Source organism: Sinocyclocheilus rhinocerous, unplaced genomic scaffold (assembly GCF_001515625.1).
Source record: "Sinocyclocheilus rhinocerous isolate Xijiao unplaced genomic scaffold, SAMN03320098_v1.1 scaffold1018, whole genome shotgun sequence".
NCBI classification, from domain to species: Eukaryota; Metazoa; Chordata; class Actinopteri; order Cypriniformes; family Cyprinidae; genus Sinocyclocheilus; species Sinocyclocheilus rhinocerous.
Window position 1 is genome coordinate 55,317 of NW_015649567.1, and position 13,338 is coordinate 68,654.

General features: G+C 38.6%; 1 long non-coding RNA gene across 1 annotated transcript; it reads right to left on the bottom strand.

The window, feature by feature from the left end:
- Positions 1 to 1,373: 1,373 nt before the first annotated feature.
- LOC107710656 (uncharacterized) lies at positions 1,374 to 12,815 on the bottom strand. The gene is made up of 3 exons (XR_001636621.1): positions 12,738 to 12,815; positions 2,867 to 2,921; positions 1,374 to 1,392 (listed from the first exon to the last, which is right to left on the bottom strand). It is a non-coding gene; the product is annotated as an uncharacterized LOC107710656 (long non-coding RNA).
- Between the last annotated feature and the right edge of the window lie 523 nt (positions 12,816 to 13,338).

Sequence of the window (13,338 nt, forward strand, 5' to 3'; positions counted from 1 at the left end):
TTATGAAGGTAACTTTCATACAAAGCTGAGTCTTAGCAAAAGAGATTTTCTCCTTTAAATAGAAAAAGAGGTTACATTCCAATAATAATTAATAGAGCATTAATTAGTTTGAGACAAGAGACTGAAGCGTAGATACAGGCCTGGCTTTTCAGAGCAGGTCAGTGTGCCACATGCAGATTTTAATGCGAGGAAAAGTGTGAATGCCCGGACGTTGTGCACTGGGAATTTGGAGTTACTATTCATGGCGAATAATCTTGTGCGTTTTTGTTTCCTCCTCACATCATACATGTGTTTCTCTTGTCTGATCTCTCCAGTGTCTTTAAATCTGTGGTTGTGTGTTGGGAAGCGCAGTCAGTCAATACCGCGTATGCACCTCGGCTCACGTTACCACTGTTGTAACACGATAGCGTATCCTGATCCTGTCCGATGACTGGCTAAAACTGATCAATGATTTCATTTCAGGGGCCATTGGCACTCGCTCTATATACTATTCTGATCAGATCTCACAGGGAGAACGGGATCGATTGCAAGGATGAGGGCAAAGTTTCTTGCCAACGACTACATCGTATTTAGGCATCTCTTCCATTGGCTGCAGCTTTTATCCTTCTGTTATTTATTACACTTTTTGAAGCAGTGCATTCTGTTTTCTTCCAGGTCCTCTTGGCTCTTGTTGTCTCTCGATTCTTTGCGCTGACCGCAGGTGCATCAATAATTCAGGTTTGTAAGGAAACTGCATACCTTTTAGGTTAAAGTTTGTGGACTAGAACAGGCACTAGATGCTTGTCAGTACTACTCAATCGTGCTAGTTGTCACCATTTTGGCATCACTCTGGGAGTCAAGTCCCGGCTGACGCATGGTTTCCACTGGCTGAAACCGAACCAAACCTGAGATTTTGTACCATGCTTCACTCAAAACCAGAGAGAAATGGAAAGAAGGGACAAGAGAAGATGTGAGGTGGACATGTGCACTGTGCTTTTCTGAAGCGACTGTTGTGTGCTGTGCTTACTCTATGTGTGAAAGAAAAAGATAGTTTTTCTCAGAATGGCTTCTCATATGGGACAAAGATAAAACGGGAAGTTAAAGAGGAGTTTTTTTGGGGTTTGGGGGGTAGATATGTGGCTTTAGGAGCAGCAGAGGGGAGACTAGTTTAATTTCATGCTCGATTAAATTATGCTTCTCTCTCTTTCTCTTGCTTTCTACCCCTCCTCACATTTTTTTCCTAAACCATGTGTAAGATGTCCTAATTGCTCAAGTATGTCTACTTCTTCTTCTTTTGAAAGCGTCTGAACTGGTTCTGGATGGCGAGGGCTGCTTTCTCTGTCTCCGGGGCTTCCAGGTCGATATCGACCTCTTCCTCCTGCTCAGGTTTTCCTGCAGAGTCAGATGCCTTCTCTAGAACACAATGACCAAACCATTGAGTGAATCAACTCATAAGAAGACCCTTGTGAAAAAGAAGTAAACGTAGCATACTTTTAGCGTAGTAAGAGTACTTACCATGGAAATATACTTTTGAAAGAATATACTTAGATTCTACTTAAGTGCATTCTATATTAATTTTAACTATAATACGTTTTTCATTAACATGAAATTAAGTATATAAAAACATTAAATTCAGTTCACATCTAAGTACATATTATATGTAATTTCATAATTACTTCTATTGTCATTGAAATATGGTTAAAGTACTGCTGACAAGCATTTGTGGTCAACTAAAAGTACTTTGTCACATTTTATTTTAAGGACCAATTCTCGCTATTGACAAACCGTTAACTAAGACTTTTGCCTCAATAAACTCCTAATTTGCTAATTTAATAGTTAGTAAGGTAGTTGTTAAGTTTAGGGTATTGGGTAGGATTGGGGATGTAGAATATGGTCACACAGATTATGTGCTTTAAAAGTACTAATAAACAGCCAATATGTTAATAATAGGCATGCTAATAGGCAACTAGTTAATAGTGAGAATTGGTGTTACCAAATACTTTAATGTCTTTCCTATTGAAACTTGTCATGTATATAAATATATGTGTAATCACACATTTAATGAAGTTGCAATTTAATAAATTTAAAATGTATTACTTAATCTAATATTGAATAACACACTTCTTTTCTAAAGAACTAAAAGTACTTTACTAGTACTTTAGTATGTCAACACAAAAATAAGTGTACTTCTTTCAAGCACGACAAAAGATTATTAAAACATAACATTCAAAATTTAAAACAAAACTTTTAATCTGACATTATTACAAAGTGCACTTTTTAAAAGTGTACTTAAGTGTTTAAATAAACAGTCATGAAAGTGTCTCTCTTTAAGTCATTTAAGTGTCCTTTTATTTAGATCATTACCCGCAAGTTTTTTTTTGTTTGTTTTTTTGTTTATATATATATATACACTTTTAATAGCTGAAGTACACTACAAATGCATAGTCAAACCGATCAAGCATGCTTCTTATTCACAAGGGCACAAATGACACTAGATTTGTACATTTTCTGAAGTACTTATGCAAAACGGTCTGCAATGATGCTGTGGTGTTTGTGAATGGATGGTAGGTGGCTTAATGCCTTTTATTTAGTTCATTACCCGCAAGTTTTTTTTTGTTTGTTTTTTTGTTTATATATATACACTTTTAATAGCTGAAGTACACTACAAATGCATAGTCAAACCGATCAAGCATGCTTCTTATTCACAAGGGCACAAATGACACTAGATTTGTACATTTTCTGAAGTACTTATGCAAAACGGTCTGCAATGATGCTGTGGTGTTTGTGAATGGATGGTAGGTGGCTTAATGTGTGATACATCGTCCCAGCATCGCTGTGAATGTGAGAGCGGCTGTATACAGAGAGACATGTGGAGAGGCAGACAGACCTTTGTTGTCTGTGGCAGACGTTTGGCTGCTGTTGGCCTCCCCTGTGTGTCCACGCTGGAGGGCAGAGAAACAGAGAGAGAGAGAAGGTCAGACACACGCTGGCCATTTACTGTCTGCTTTGGGCAACACGCGCTTGTTTGAGATCAAAACGTTGAACACTCCCAAGTGTTGCCCTTTGCTCGATAATGCTGTAGGTCCTGCAGAACATTTTTACATACAGTCAATAACTTGACTGCAAACCAGGCCTGGAGAGGAAACACCTATGCGACTGAAGCTGCTCTTTTCCATACAACAAAAGCATGCAGTGTCCAGGGGATGTCAAACTTTAAAAAAGTACCATTAAAGCACCTAGGATTCAGTGAACACACAGCCCATCCAGTCTTTTAAAGCCATGCTTCACTGGCAGTGTAATGCTGCTTAGTCCTCCTGGAAGCTCCTACTTATGAGTTTGACATAATTACGACATGTGTGTTGAAAGTGATTTTGTGTGGAATGAAATGAACTCAAACTTTCATCTTTTTTTAGCACTAATGCAATGTAATGAAGAGTAAAGTATGCACATTTGGTGTGTAATTGAGGCTTTGTCTGTGTATTTTTCCAGCATCAATCTGCTAAATGTGACTATAAAGCATGACGGTATTATAAACATTAACATGATTGTCTGTAAAGCTGCTTTGAAACAACGTGTATTGTGACAAGTGCTATACAAATACATTTGAATTGACTTGTATTTTATCATTTTCATGATGCCACAGAGAATTATGGGAAATAATGTAGCTCAGTTGTATAAACTAGCTAAATGAGTAGTGTTTCTGGCCATCTCTATGGCTATTCTTAATCAACAGTAAAATGAGTATACAATTTGATTCTGTCATTATACTGTAATTGACATCCCCTTGACACCCTTGAAAGACCACTGACCGTCACTGCTTGTGCACTGTAAAACATATGATAGCTTTGTGTCAGGAACAAGACAATTTAACTATGAATAACTTACTTTTCAGTCTATCACAGAGAGTTATCATATGCATCAGAAGACTTGGAATATAGTCTTAACCCTGCTCACTGCATGCCTTCATTGTATAAAAAAAGCAGCATGAACATGCAAAACATCCTCTTAAAAAATGAACTGCAGTATTATTGTAATCAATTGTAATCAATCGTGCACTGATGCCGTACTGCTCAATAGTAAACTGTACTGCAGTACTTACAAGGCTTTTAAATTCTCATACATAAGTACTGGTAATCTGCTGTAATGTAACTGCAGTACAGCCATTTGCATCCCACATTACATAACTGCAGTTCACTACAGTGCAAATACTGTAAGACTGTGTGGTACATTTGTGGTACATTTATAACGGTGTAGTACATTTGCAGTTTAGGCCAGAATTTACAACCAAAGTCCAGTATAATGCAACTCTCAAATGCAGAGCAAATGCATTGGTACAGCGGGTTTTCATAACAACTGCTCTACAGTTACTGATAACTGTGCCCGTTTTCAAATTGTATTGAAGTGCTGTGGTAAAGTTAAAACTGCAGCTATGCTATTCTGGTCAGCAATTGCGTGTGACTCTTTCTCACATATACATTATTTATTTGCAACTTCACTAACGTTTTACAGTTAATGGTTAGTTCCAGACGTCTTGAGTTGCTGATGTTGAGGAGGTTTATGCTAGGTACCTTCATATAACAATTTCTTATTGTTAGTTGAACTTTCAATGTCTGGCAGATTTTTTTTGTTTGTTTTAATCAAATACTTCAGATTGTGTTGCAGTTGTTTGTAAACTGTAAAAGAATCCAGCCAATGCTATATGACTCAATCACAATGTCTCCTCAACAGATCACTGTGGTTGACATGCAACAAATAAAACACTTTTGCAGTACTTATGGTAATACTTGTGGTAATTTGTATGCAGTGTATTACTGCAGTTTTGCACTGTAGCACAAGTTTGGTACTTTGGATGCCGTAAAAGTGCAGCTTTCTGTCCAGTTTACTGCATGTGTACTACACGAAGTGCATTTATTTATTTTATTTGTTTATATTTTATAAGGGATAAGGGTCTCTTTTTTTTCACGAAAGAAAGAAAATCATACAATTTGGAATGACATGAAGGTGCGTAAATGATAACCGAAGACTATTACTTTATTACTAGTCAAAGAGAGCATTTATTAGTCATAAAATATTTTTATAAATAATAGCATTACAGTAAATATTATTAAAAATACTAATGTCTAAAGGGAAATTTTCTCTCATCATATATATTTGTATTAAGGTGGTGAACGTGTGGGTTTGTAAACACTTCAAAGCTTGTTCGTACATAAACACATAAACACATACAACATGACCTAATTTGATCATCCGTGTTCATATCAGTCATATATATCAGTGTCGTCTACATTTCAGTCTCTATTTATCACATTTGCATGGCTCACTGCATGTGTATCCATGTAGTAATGCCCAATTGTGTTTAATTCAGTAAAATACTTAGCTAGTTTACAAATTAAAGGAGCTCCATCTCATTTCTTTTTTATTTGGAGCACAAACCAAAATATCAAAGATCATAACAAATGAATAACAAGCCTGATAATACAAAAACAGCTTTATATTATGAAACAATTGAATTTAAAATAAAAATGCATTGTAAATCTGATTGGATGAGCCGATATGCAAGCGACATGTGATGGCAAATCAGTTGAACTGTACATTTTAATTAGTTGCGATGCTTCTTGGTAGCTGTAAAGTCCACCATGTTTACACTATACATATTCTGAGAAATTATATCATACCACCCAACCCTAGGTTTCTCTGGTTTAAAAAATAAACATGGAGATATGTCAAATATCATCAAAAGGCTGAAAAGTACCAAGATATTATTCAAGGTAATATTCTTTTGAAGTTGCCCAGCTGAATTTTCAAGCCATCATTGTCAATTATGTAGAGGAAAAACACGGCAGGAACAAAATGTACCAAGAAAAGGAGAGAGAACTCAGAAACTGAGTCAGTGTTGTAGTTGCCAATCCCCATCAACGTCTCAGCAACATTGCCACAACGTTGCTGTAATGTCACGTGAATGCAGCCGTTCACCGTAGGATGGAGATTTGCAGTGGAGCAGTGAAGCCCTCTAATGCATTTGTTTTTATTCTTTCCCCAGTCCTCTGCTCGGATCGACGGGAGTTTTTTTCGGCACTTTTCCCTTCCCATTTAAAAGCAAGACAGCGGAAGAGACGTCTATGGAGCGGCTGCACCGCACAAGGCAGAAAGAGAGGAAACAGACATCTGTGTTTGGGGTGAAATGCGGCTGAAAGACGAGATTAATTAAATGACACAGACAGCGTGAAAGAAAGACGGGAACGGAAAAGCAGCCCACGTAATTAACACCTTCGCACGCTGCCTTGCGTCCATTCACTGACTCTCTCTTCACATCCTCCCCTTTACTCTCTTTCTGCGTCTCTTGGCTGATTCGGCAATAAAGATCTGTCTCGTTTCATTCTGTAAGAACTGCAGTTGGAGAACAGGTGAAATGATGGAGGGAGGGAGGGAGTGGGAGCGAAAGCGTGCCTGCGAGAGAGAGAGACGCCCGTGAGACAGAGACAGATTGCAGCATTTAAGTGCCGCCCAAGGGAGCTGCTGTAGGTTGAGAGGGGAGGAAGAGAGAAAGATCAGGGAAACCTGCAGAAGTTGCCATTTATGCAAACGCTGATCGAGTGTTTCCGTGTGTGTGGCTTTCTCCAGGCCCTTTACATTTCTGTGCCGCATGTCGCATTCCCTCTCTCTCTGGTTGTCTCTATTAGGGCTGGCCGTGTGGTGAGCCATTTATACCATGCAACCGAGAGAGATTGTGCTGTATAGACTGCCGTTTATACTGCGGTGGTGGGCAGGACCGCTTAGCACTATTTGCACATGAGCAGTCAAAAAACTTCCTCACAGCACAAAATAGAGTTTGTTTCGCATCCTAGCAGCAGGGGCGCATTAACACACGGGCTTTAACGGGCTGAAGCCCAGGGGCCTAGACTTGGGAGGGGCATACTGGCTGCAGGTAGATTATATTTTTCGAATAATTATATGTACAGTATATATAGGAGTTTGCAGCAGTGACAATAGCATTCTGTAAACAAACTCAAACACTCATTTTCAGTGACGTCCTGCTTGTAGTATATGTAGTGAATGGTTCAGTTTAGGTTTCCACCACACAGTTTGTATAGTTGGTATGTTCCACCGATATACTGTGAGCGAATGCACAATGCGCTAGTAAAGAAGCGTAGTATGAGAGCTGCTCTGTGTACATGTCTTTATGCTATGATTTAATCAAGTGTGAGCACGGCATGTTTAAAAATAAAAACGCAGTTAGCAACCACCAAATAGCCCACATTTAATCCAACTTGCCAAGTGATTGTTTCTATCTACTAATGATGAATAATGAATATTTTGTGTAATTTATGGTGTCTAAATCATACCTGTAAACGCAGATTTTGGCCTGGAAAGTTTTGATTGCATTTTTGTTTCATATTACCTCCGTGTAATGCCTGTAATAATGTAGTGTTTACTTTATGTAAAGGCTATAATTCTGATGCTCCACAAGTGCCACTTTCTGGCAAAGAGTGAATTTGCATATTCACTTATATTCATATTAAGCAGAACAGTGCTGTAAATGTTAACTGACATGTCAACAAGAAAAAAATGAAATTTGACAATTGCCAGGAAACTAAAAAAAAATATATATATATATATCTAGGGTAGGTTGGCCTACCCTAATGCTATAGCCCAGGGGCCTCTGATTATCTTAAGGTGCCCCTGCCTAGTGGCATCAAGCGGTTAGAACGAGAGCTCTCTTATCACCACTTACCGACAGGGATTGTCTCCTCAACTCCGGCTGCATCTCGCTGCATACAATGATTCCATCTGCCTCGAGAAATTTGTCTAACTCTCTATTTGAGTAGCAAATCATATGCAGAGTTGTGGAGAAACCTTCCAGGGTCAGCCTAGCATCTCCTCCGCCTTTCATCAACCAGAGCCCACCAGCTCTCCAGAAGCAGAACCCATGCAAGTGGAATCTACACAGTTATCCCAGGCTGAACGCAGGTGGTGGCTGACCCAAAGAGTGTGCCTCTATTGCGGTGCTGCTGGGCATGTTATTGTGGAATGCCCCATCCAACCTCATCGACCTTTGGTGAGTGTTGTCCAAGCAAACTATGTTAGTTCATTGCCTCTTACTACCAAAATGTTTACTTTCTCGAATATCTACTTTCCAGTCACTGCACTCATCAACCGGGAACTTTATCTCTGTTGATTTCTGATGCCATTTCCACCTCCAGAAGACCCCGTGTGAGAGACATAAAGCCCAATCCATCACTGGAAAACCCCTGAACCGTGCAGACATCCGGTATAGAGTGGGTCCACTTCTTTCACGTGTTGGAATCCTTCACCAAGAGGAAATTAACTTACTGGTTCTGGAGAATTGCACTGCGGGTGTCATCCTACGGCAATCGTGGTTAGGGATGGCTCTCTTGGGACAATGGTGAGAGAAAGAAATGGAGCAAGTGATGTTTTCCTACGTTACCACGTCAACTCAAGAAGGGGCCGCGATCAGTGGTCGTCTACTCTACCTCCATCGAGAGTCCCGTGAATCAGCAATCCGTTGACATCCCTGACTTATTGTATACTCCCAGTTCAAAGACGTCTTCTGTCCCAAGAGAGCTTCCCAGTTACCGACCATGGGCCTGTGCTATTGATCTTCCATGTGAACCAGTACCCAGAGGCAAAATCTATCCTTTGACAGTACCTGAACAAGAGGCCATGGAGGAGTACATTCGGGAGGCCTTACAGCAAGGTTACATCAGACCATCTACTTCCCCTGCTGCTTCTAGCTTCTTTGTGGCAAAAAAGGATGGAGGCTTGCAGCCCTGCATAGATTATCGAGCCCTCAACAGGATCACCGTTAAATTCAGATACCCCCTTCCTCTCATCCCAGCTGCCTTAGAACATCTAAGGGGAGCCACGATTTTCACCAAGCTGGACCTCCAACCTTTTGCAGGAGAAAAAAGGTAAATGTCCTTGCATGGCCTAGTCAGAGCCCAGACTTAAACCCCATTGAAAATCTGTGGAATGACTTGAAGACTGCAGTCCACAAATGGTCACCATCACATTTAACTGAACTTGAGCAGTTCTGCAAAGAAGAGTGAGCAAATATTGCAAAGTCTAGATGTGCAATGTTAGTAGAGACAAATCCCAACAGACCAAAGGCTGTTAATAAAGCAAAAGGTGGTTCAACAAAATACTGACACAAGGAGGTGATCCTTTTTCCAACTCAGTGATTGTTTTTGTTTTTTTTCTGACATGTTGGTGTTTATATATTTCACTTGGATGTTATAAGTTGCACTGAGTAAATACAGCTGAATAAAACAAAAACTGTATCCATCTTCATTCCAGGCTGCAAAGCAACAAAATGTGATTATTTTAAAAGGGGGTGATTCTTTTCTATACCCACTTTAAGGTGCCATTCAAGAGAAAATAATTAAGGCACAAAGATGTACTTTTTAGCTTTCGTATCTTAGGGTATCACCCCAGTGACAGCTTTGTACTTTTTTCTGAGAGTAAGCATATAGTCTCTTCAATAAATATCTAGTTCTTTAAGTTTACTGACGTTGCAGTGTCCTAAAAGCCTCATTAGATTATCCTCTCATTTAATGATGTTGGGCTACACTACTCTCTATCCAAAATATGCTCTTTGAAAGATGATAGTGCCTGGCACTAAAGTAAAAAAAACTGTATTGCTCTGAAGCACAGAGCAGAAATGAAATCCCAGAAAGCAGTGCATCTCCAAACAGATATTTTAATTGAGTATGTGTACCCTAGGGAGCACTCAAGCAGGTTCAGGGGGTACTTAAAAATTGTGATGCATTTGTGGCAATACAAAGATTTTTATGATTTTGTAATAGTACACAAAAAGCACGTAAAGAATTACTGCAAGTGTAAGTACACATTATATACTGTAAAAAGGGCCGTTATCATAATACCCCGTCGTAGACCTTAATCAGGTTAGATGCAATATTTAATTTAACACAGATGAAAATGAGGCTGTGAGGGATAGACTTACAGTCTTCACAATGGCATACACTGTATAAAGATCACGTAATTTCACCATGATTTATGGAGAGTTTGTTAACTGAAAGTTTTTTTGAAAAGACGTTTCATCAGCGGAACAACATATATGTTGTTAAACAATAGTACAATCTAGAACACACTGTAAAAAAAATTCTGTACAATTTACGGTAAAAAAAACGGCAGCTGTGGTTGCCGGAATTTTACCGTAAAAAATATGGTTGCAACGTTTTAGGTTTTACGGTTTTAACTTAAATTTACAGTTAAATACCGTAATTTCATTAACTGATATAATGTTAATATACCAACCTATTGAAGTACTGAAATCTGTTTTGTACCTTTGTAATACACTGATAACCACCAAATGCAGGTGGTGATGAGAAAGTCACATGATGAACCAAAGCCCATATTTATTTTTTTTTTTTTACTATAGTTAAATTGGGGAATTCACACAAGGGAAATTTCATTTTCCTGTTAATACCGATAATCTCAAAATAACCAAATACTGTTTGATTTATCGAGATGTATACTTTTTATTGGGTTTGAAGCCTGTATTTACAACTTCTTGTACTGTGTCATGTGGTCATTGTAAGCTCGCATCTGCTAATCCAAGGTAAACTTTTCTATACCCACTGTACACTATAGAGTAAGTCTCAACTGCTTGATTGCTGTTGTTTCATCGCAAAATGTGACTATATTATCGCCGAGCTCTAATCTGCCAAATATGACTATAAGGCATGAAAATATTAAGATATTATAAACAGTAACATTTTAACAGAATTGTTTGTAAAGCTGCTTATGTATAAGTATAAATATGTATCCTGAAAAGCGATAAATATATAAATAGATTTGACTTGACTATTTATTTCAGTTTTGAACTTTATTTGAGATTTATAATATGACGTTGTTATGAATAATTAATCTTTTTAAAATAAGATAATTAATAAGATTATAAGTTAAAAACAACTATCTCTACCAATAATTAGAGAGTAGTGTGTTTGATAACGGCCGCAATAAAAACAAATTTTTTCATAATATTTAAAAAAATGTTAACTTGAAATTTAAAATTCACTAAAATAACAAAAAAATTAATATTCTGAAATATTATTATAATATGCTGCAATATATATATATATATATATACAAGCATCTATTGCACTTGAGAATCTGTTCCCGTGATGACAAAAGCATTCTGGGTTGTATACACCTTAGCAATGTCGCGTGCGCCTGACCTGACCATCAGAAATAGCTCTGAGCCAGTGTCAGAATGTCATCTTACAGCCATGCAGCCATGTTGGGAACTCATGAAACAAAATGCCAAGGGGTTATCAGTCAAAATTGCTTGGTTGATCTGATCAGAGTGTGTTGCCAAAATGCGACCAGCTCCTTCAACACATCTCGGGAGTATTTCAAAGAGAAGAGTAATCAGTGCAGTCCATTACATTTCCATCTCTTCATTACGAGAAATGCTCACAGGGTCTATAAACTACATTCTACAAGCGACGTTTCGAATCATCTAGATTTAGTCATGGACAGGAGAATTAGGCTTGGTACTCTAGAGCTGTCAGCTTTTTCTGTTTTTCTTATATTAGTGTTATTTCATTTTGCTGTGTAATTCTATGTATGTTTGCACTATATGTGTACTTTCTTCTGCACTGGAAGCTCTTGTCGCCAAGTCAAAATCATTGTGTGTGTAAACATACTTGGTAATAAAGCTCCTTCTGACTTCTTAGAGTATAAAAAGTGAAAATGACTTATGTTGGTCTAACCTAATGGAGTAATGTTGACTCAGTATAACTACAAAATATACCGAATGAACCAGTTAAATTAAATGTAAAAAAAAAAAAAAAAAAACATTACAAGGGAAATATCTACCCAACCAATACTACATGATACCTTAAAAGAGGAAACAAATAGGCCTACTATTGGACAATATTTCTATATGGACTAATTAAATTGAACTTAACCTTCTACTAAATGTATAGTTAAAACACAGATATTGTGCTATTTCGCAATCGGAGAGTTTCTTATGTTTAATGTGTATAATCGCATAAGTGATCAGAGGCCACGCGCCAATAAAAAGGTGGGAGATCGGGCGGGATATTCTGAGATAGTGTTCGCGCTGTTGCTAAGGGGAGGAAGCTAAGCGAAAAACAATTTTATATACCAAATAATCTTACCACTGTGTGACAGGTCTATCACTTAAATCAAAATGTATAAAATTAGTTCACAAAATAACGAGAGAGGTTTTTGAACTTATAGCCTACCAACTTTTTTTTGAGACACTAATATCACTTCATCCCTTAAATGTATTATTATTATTTTAAATTTTTTTTCAAAATAGAATAGATCATCTCCCCCCCCTAAAAAAAAAACTTGTTTTCTCGAGTAACTATGAATTTTTAAAAAAGTTAGCAAACCCACTATGCCACCGATTTACAACAGCAGCGTCTTTATTCTGGGAAAAGAGCGGGAAAAGGATTAAGAAACGCACACTGTCTAGTACTGAGGTGATTTCGCGCCTCTGATCTGTGCGTTGAGTGAGTCTCTTTAGTGCAGCTTCGGAGATGCGGTGGATGGGGGTGGGGAGGCGCAAATGCATGGAAAGTGCAAGACAGCTGCTATTTTGTGTGTTAAAGACGACTTTTTAAAAGAAACATTCTGTTTTTACTTCAAATCCTGCATTTTGTCGCACCTGTCGACATGTTTTCCCGAAAGCAGCAACACGTACACACGGAGGCAGGCAGTAAAAGGCTCTACCGGAGACTCACCTGCAGTCACTGATGCGTCTGCTGCATTGACAACCCCCGTGATTCACTCACTCACTCACTCACCTCGCTCATCTTGGAGAGGTGGTGTTGCTGTTGAGTTTCCTTCTCTTTCTGTGCGTCTCCGGCGCTCCAGCGTTCCCTTTTCCCGCTCTTCTTCTTGCTCTTTGGCGCGAGTATGAAACACGGCGAGAGGCGAGACGGAGTGACGTGAGGAGAGAAATCCAGCGGAAATCCGCGGCGCGAGCAGAGAAGAGCAGTGCGGCTCTGCGCGCGAAACCCCCTCCTTTCCTCACCCCTCCTCTCGCGCTTCCCCACTCACCCACTCACATGCACTGAACTGCGAGGACATGATGTTGTGTATGGACCTATTCAACGAAACACTTGGTGCAAAAAGCTTTGCAATGTTAACCCATTAATCAATAGTGACCGTAAAGAAGGTTTTCATTTATAAAGCTCTAAAAATGATACTGACTGGTGTTTTAGTGCAGTTCCTGCAAATATGGAAGAAATAATGGGTCTCAATTAAATATGTGCACTGTCACATGGTTAGTGCAAATTGTCACATGACCAGAGCAGTTGATTTAATGTTTGCACCATGTGA